Source organism: Pungitius pungitius, chromosome 12, assembly GCF_949316345.1.
Source record: "Pungitius pungitius chromosome 12, fPunPun2.1, whole genome shotgun sequence".
Taxonomy (NCBI): Eukaryota; Metazoa; Chordata; class Actinopteri; order Perciformes; family Gasterosteidae; genus Pungitius; species Pungitius pungitius.
The window spans coordinates 3,816,865-3,822,864 of NC_084911.1; the positions used below are offsets into that span (position 1 = coordinate 3,816,865).

Below are 6,000 nucleotides of genomic sequence, written 5' to 3' on the forward strand. Positions count from 1 at the left end.
GTTTCAAAGCTTTTATGCGGAAAAATCTATTTCCTCAGACAGAAGCACTATCCCAAATAGACACGTCACTCAAATGCTTCTTTCTCCCAAACTGGACTTTCAATTATCATAATTACCATTGTGCAATTCTTGGGGATGGAATTAACAATAAAGTCAAAATCTGGCACAATTTATCAGCATATTTGTGCTCTCTTAAGTTGCATTCACAGTCACATGTCATTGTGACTGTGATAAATAAAGGTAACAAGTGACATATGGTGGAAAGTAAGTACAACAGAGTATTTGGATTTCATACTACTTAATACTTATATTTCAGATACTGTTTACTCATATACATTCATTTGGCTGCTTTGTGGGGTGGAAATTAGTGGATAACGTCTAACGATAAAGTATCATGAGCTTGTGAGTGATTGAGTGCATTACTTAATCTAAGCTTTAATACACACCAGAAGGACAAACCTGCACAAAGGGACTCAAGCAGAAAATCAAGCAGATGTCTAAGGGATACACACTTCGACCCCCCCCCCCTGTTCTGTTTGGGGAGAAGTCACATGGTGTCATGGGAAAGCACTTTGCAACTGATGAATCAGATCTCCTCCCATCTTCAACAAAAGCACAGCTTCACCTCCTTGTCCTTCAAATGAAGAATTCCGCGTGCGTCTTGTTATCGGCCCACAGAGTGACAGATAAAGAAGAAAGAGGAGCTGCACGACTGCCCGATTAAATAAGACTCCATAAAGTCCAAACTCTGAGGGGGAAAACCACTATTTGACTATTTCAATCTAAGCTCTATGGGCCAATCAATAGATTTGAAAGTTAAACGCCTCCTACTCATTCTCCTCCTGTGGCTCAACGCGCCTGGAAAGGTCTACATTTAAGAACCCAGCGTGCTACGGTGGATGTGTACGAGAGTGCGTCCGTGGCACACGTCGCTGTCGGAGCCCCCCCCCCCCCCCCCCCTTGCTCCCTGTCAGCAAATTTCCCATCCAGCACCGCCTTCCTGTGTGGGAACTCACACTGTCTGATGCCCGGGGGACGCTGCATCTCATACATCTCACCGCCATTCACCCCCTTCAACGCCGTTCCAGCATAAATACCGCCAGCTGGGCTTCCACTATTAATGCAGCGGGGGGGGGGGGGGGGGGGAAAGCCCAAAACCCCTCCTGGCTCCCCCCGAAGAACATCAGCGACTCATCATCTCCCATGAACTTTAAAACACCCACCGCTGCCTACTGAGGCGCGTGCACCAACGCACGCACACTTCTGTCCGTGGCAAGTTCCTTGTTGGAGGAAGAGGAGGAGGCGAGCCGGGGGGGGGGGGGATAGGCTTGGAAACCGAAAATAACCCATTGCGTCTTGAGGACAGATCAGTTACTGTTTGGAAAAGACTGCAATGCAATACGGACGCAGAGGGCTGTAGCTCAGAGGAGGCAAATTGAATTAGGCTCTTTTTCACTGAGATGCAGATGTAATGCTGTCAGGGGGGGGGGGGGGGGTTGTAACCTCGCAGCTAATCATAATGGAAAATGTAGAGTCGAAAGACCACATTTCTCCATCAGCTGCAGCTGTTTTCTGACAGGGACGACACAAACAAAGACACGCTGCTTGACACCTTTCAATCACGAGGAGCAAACCTGACACCAATCGATTGCAAACAGAGGCGTGAAATCTCAACAACACCCCAGAGCTCCTGGACTGTGCTGACACGCTTTCATTTCAGGGGTTAGGAGAGCTTTGACTACTCACACCACATCATCACAACCCGGTGTTTCAAATCAAATTACGATCGTTTGTTTTGAAGACATTTCTATTTGCAAGAATCTTCATGAATATCAATTTGAACTTTCCAAATGAGAGTCACTTGCTAATCCAAAATGACGAAATCAGCTCACGCACATCTTACACATTTTACTGTTTGGTTTGATCAAAAAATGAAACACATGTTTTGGATCGATACTATAGTAATAGTTCACATAACTAATCAAAATCTGCCATTATTGTATTGACACATCGGAGTTCAACTTTATGTAGCAAAGGAATCATTGCACCACAAAGACATAAACTCTTTTCTGTCAACTGTATATATTTAAATCTCTTCTTTTCCGACTTGTATTTACCACCTAAACGCTGAGCAATGCATTCAATTAAGAAATTCACACCTCTACTGTCATTCCCACGGGACCTGAATGCAGCGTTAGATCCAGGGGCTGATGCTTATGCTGAAGCCTTCAATTGTGCAAACACACAAATCACACCCCTATCTACACTCTGATCATCATCACTGCTCCGCTGGTGCCGTTCATCTGCTGCAGTTGAACATAGAGAAGCCACAGCGGCGATGCAGCGGTGACTTCAGGGACTCGGTGCTGCAAACGGCCTGAATCGAACTGAGAGTAGAATCACGATGCATGAATCCTCCCTATTGGACGGGGGCTCTGCGGCGGGACGGAGGGTGAATGAAGAGGGAGAGGAACATAGCGCTACAGATGTAGTGTGAAAGAAAAGGCTGTGAGTGCGAGTGGGGGGGGGGGGGGAGGAGGGGGGAGATGGAGCGAGGGGGGTGAATCCCATTGGGAAACCAAACGGGATACACCAAATCATCCACACGGGAACCCACGCACCCACACTCACACAGACACACATACACAGACATACACGACCAAACTACTACATACTACCATGGGTTGTGAGTGGTTATGACCTTCCATTTTAACACAGCTTCGCTCGCTCCTAACCTTCGTCTTCTTTTAGTTAAAAAAAAAAAAGCATTTTCATGGCAGACAAGCATTCATTTTCTATGTAACGCTAATGTGCCGTTAATGACGCCACCTCCATCTCCCAACCCCAGCAGCCTTTCTCCCCGGGACAGGACCATCACTCTGGTGTCTCTGGGTGGACGGAGCCAAGCGACAATGGAAGGGAAGCGAGGAGAAGCAGCAGAGAGGGCACAGCGCTGAAGTGGGACAGAGCACAGGGGAGGGCTGTCTGTCCCAGATCAGTGGTCTACCGCCGGCAAGGAGGAGGGAGAAGCAGAAAAATAGAGAGAGAGAAAGGAGTGAGAACGCAAGCGAGATGAGTTCATCTGGAGTTATGATCTACCCCCCCCCCCTTTGCAGCGTGGCAAATATTGAAAAAGGAAGTTAAGCTTCCCTCCCTGCACAATATTACAGGAGAGCAACTGAAAAACTACAAAGGCACAGAAGCTGATTGTTGGATAGAGAAGCCACTTTTAGAATTACATGAGATCTATGTCTATTCATTTCCGAAGAGGGACCTACACATGTGGAAATGTCATGTGTGTGCGTGTGTGTGTGTGTGTGTGTGTGTGTGTGTGTGTGTGTGTGTGTGTGTGTGTGTGTGTGTGTGTGTGTGTGTGCGGTGGAACTAAAGGGTGTCGTTCCCTCACACCTTCCAACCAACAAGGAATTAATGGCATTTCCTTGCTTCAACGTGGGTTAAATTTGAATTATTTTCCCGAAGAAGACGCTGAACCCCAAAAGGCCCAAAACACGATTCTACCCAACGTGTGAAATCGAAGAAGTCAGGCAGTAAAAATTGAGACAGGAAAGTGCCCGTGAATCTGATCTGAGGACAGCCTGCCGCATCACGTTCAAGAGACGGCTTGACGCGCAGCGTTTGAAGAGCGCGTTTGAACTCGGAGCACCACTCCGAGCAGAGGTCGAGTCACGTGTGTTTCACACCGGGCGCGTCGAGTGTTACACGTCAGTGCGGAGTGTGCGCTGCTCCCCATCCGTCGTTAGACAACTTGTGTTGAGAGTTTCATCCACTCAGCCGTCCTCTGCCTCCACGCGCCCGAGGCGATACAAACCATACAGGGGATGGTTGGCGTGTGCATGGGCTGGTCACTAGGACTCTCTGTGTGTGTGTGTGTGTGGCGTGTGGTTATGTGTTCCCCGCGTAGTGACCCGGCGTCGCCCCCCCCCCCCCCCCCTGCAGGCATCTGTAAATGCACTAAACTCAGGTGCAGAGGTAACGAGCGGTGCAAAGCTCACCGTGACCCTTTTCCTGTTGCAGAGGCAGCAGCCCGAGAGAAAATCCACTCCAGAAGAATCCGCTGTTTAGCACATGGCGGAACCCTCGTCTGCTCCCGGGTGCATTATTCCACACCATTTCTAACGCTACAGTCTCTCCCGGTGCTCAGCGTGTGATTTACTGGATGATTTTATGCACTAGTTAAACCTTTTGATGTGAGCGCTGAGCGGCGAGCCTCTCCGGACCATCACAAATGTACGTGGGCGGGTTTATTGGTTTTGACGCCACAATTGAACCCCCCCCCCCCCCGGGGGAACCGTCACCATACGTCTCCCTGCCTCCCCTTGACTTGTCGTGCTTCGTCTACACATCTGTGCCCCTCATCATAGCTGCCTCCTCCTCCTCCTTCTCCTCCTCCTCCTTCTCCTCCTCCTCCTCCCGCATTCTCCCCCTTTCTGCAGCATCTCTGAAGCTGGGGGAGAGTATTCATCCGCTGGCATCAAGGAGAATTCCACAAGCAAAGCACTCGTGGCCGTGCCTCCCCAATCCATTAAGAGCTGTATATGTGTATGTGAATGCAAAGCTGGCACAGCCATGTGAGGGAACAGTTAATGTATTACATCAATGCAGTAAACTTGAACATTCAACCCCCGTGCTGCACACACACACACACACACACACACACAGGTTTCCCCCTTTTGACTTCAATACTATCTCTCTACAAACATTAAATTGTACTCTGCCACGCACCGCCCTCCATCCACCATGCAAGTACCAGGGAAGAGGAAAGGGTAAGCTGAAAAAGACAGAAGACATTCTTACTTTCTTCTACAGTCCCTGATGAAATACAGAAATCCGTCCTCTGGGGAAAAAGGGGGGACAGAAGTAGAAAAGGGGAGGAGGGGGGGGGAGTCCAGCGGTTGCAGAGGAATACGGAGTGAGCGAGAGAGTGGGAATCTGATGATGAAGAAGAAGAAGGCTGTGGCGAAGAGGAGGAGGGGAAGAAAAGACAGTCACTGCTGCAAGGATGAAGAGCGCCGCCGCCGCGAGGCGTCAGGAGGCGTCCGGCACGCCGAGGAGAGGAGCATTATCCTTCGGCTCCCAGCCCGTCCTCCAGCAGCTCTGTAGTAACACTTCCAACCACTCGGCGATCTCCCCCATCCCTGACTTGCTATCCTCACCCTCCCCCCTCCCTCCCTTCGGCTCGCTCACAGTCCCTCACTCTCCCTCTTTTCCATGCGTACTGGTTGGTTATTTCCTCTCCTACAGCCCTCCCATCCATACCTCTCGCTCTCTCTTACCCCCCCCCCCCTCATCCTCCCACCATCTCCGTCTCCTCCATGATTACCCGGTTACAGTGCACACCCCTCCCTCTCTTTATCTACCCCCCCCCCCCTCTTTGATGTTTTAGAGTCAGTCTCTTGGCTGTTAAAAACTCAGTTGTCTTTCCTTCTGTCTGAACTGAGAGCACCAAAGAAGACACACACGCTAAACACACACACATACACACACACACACACACACACACACACACACGCGAAAAAGATTGTCCTACAATTATCATGCAACAACCACAAAAAAACACACTCTTACAACTACAGCGGCATTTCTCATTTTGAACACATTGCATCCACGACCCAAAAGGTTGTTTCCTAAATCGAAAGATACAGAACAGCACAATCTGAAGTAGTGCAGCCAACATGTGTGTCCTCTCTCACACACACACACACACACACACACACGGATGTATGAGTTAGGAATGAAAGAGATGTGTATGAGAAGGAGGAGGGAAGCCACTTGCTGCAATGCTTATTACCATACGTAGAGAAGGGAGAGGGAAGGGGGGACTGTGGGCGGAGAGGGAGCCTTCGCCTGTAGAAACCTACTCCTCCATCAGCGAGGAGTGAAGCGTGTGGAACTCGCCTCGCGGCTCTTCGTGGACTAAAAAGCCCTTTTCATTGTCGGGGATGAGGGTGCAGAAGAGGGGAGGGGTCATCATGTATCGGG

At 49.7% G+C, this 6,000-nt stretch overlaps 1 protein-coding gene across 1 annotated transcript in view; it reads right to left on the reverse strand.

Moving 5' to 3' along the window:
• shank1 (SH3 and multiple ankyrin repeat domains 1) overlaps positions 1–5,222 on the reverse strand; it is a 47,357-nt gene extending 42,135 nt beyond the window's left edge. The window contains exon 1 of the mRNA XM_062566155.1: positions 4,816–5,222. The gene's annotated coding sequence lies outside the window, so the exon portion shown is untranslated. The remainder of the gene's footprint in view (positions 1–4,815) is intronic.
• Between the last annotated feature and the right edge of the window lie 778 nt (positions 5,223–6,000).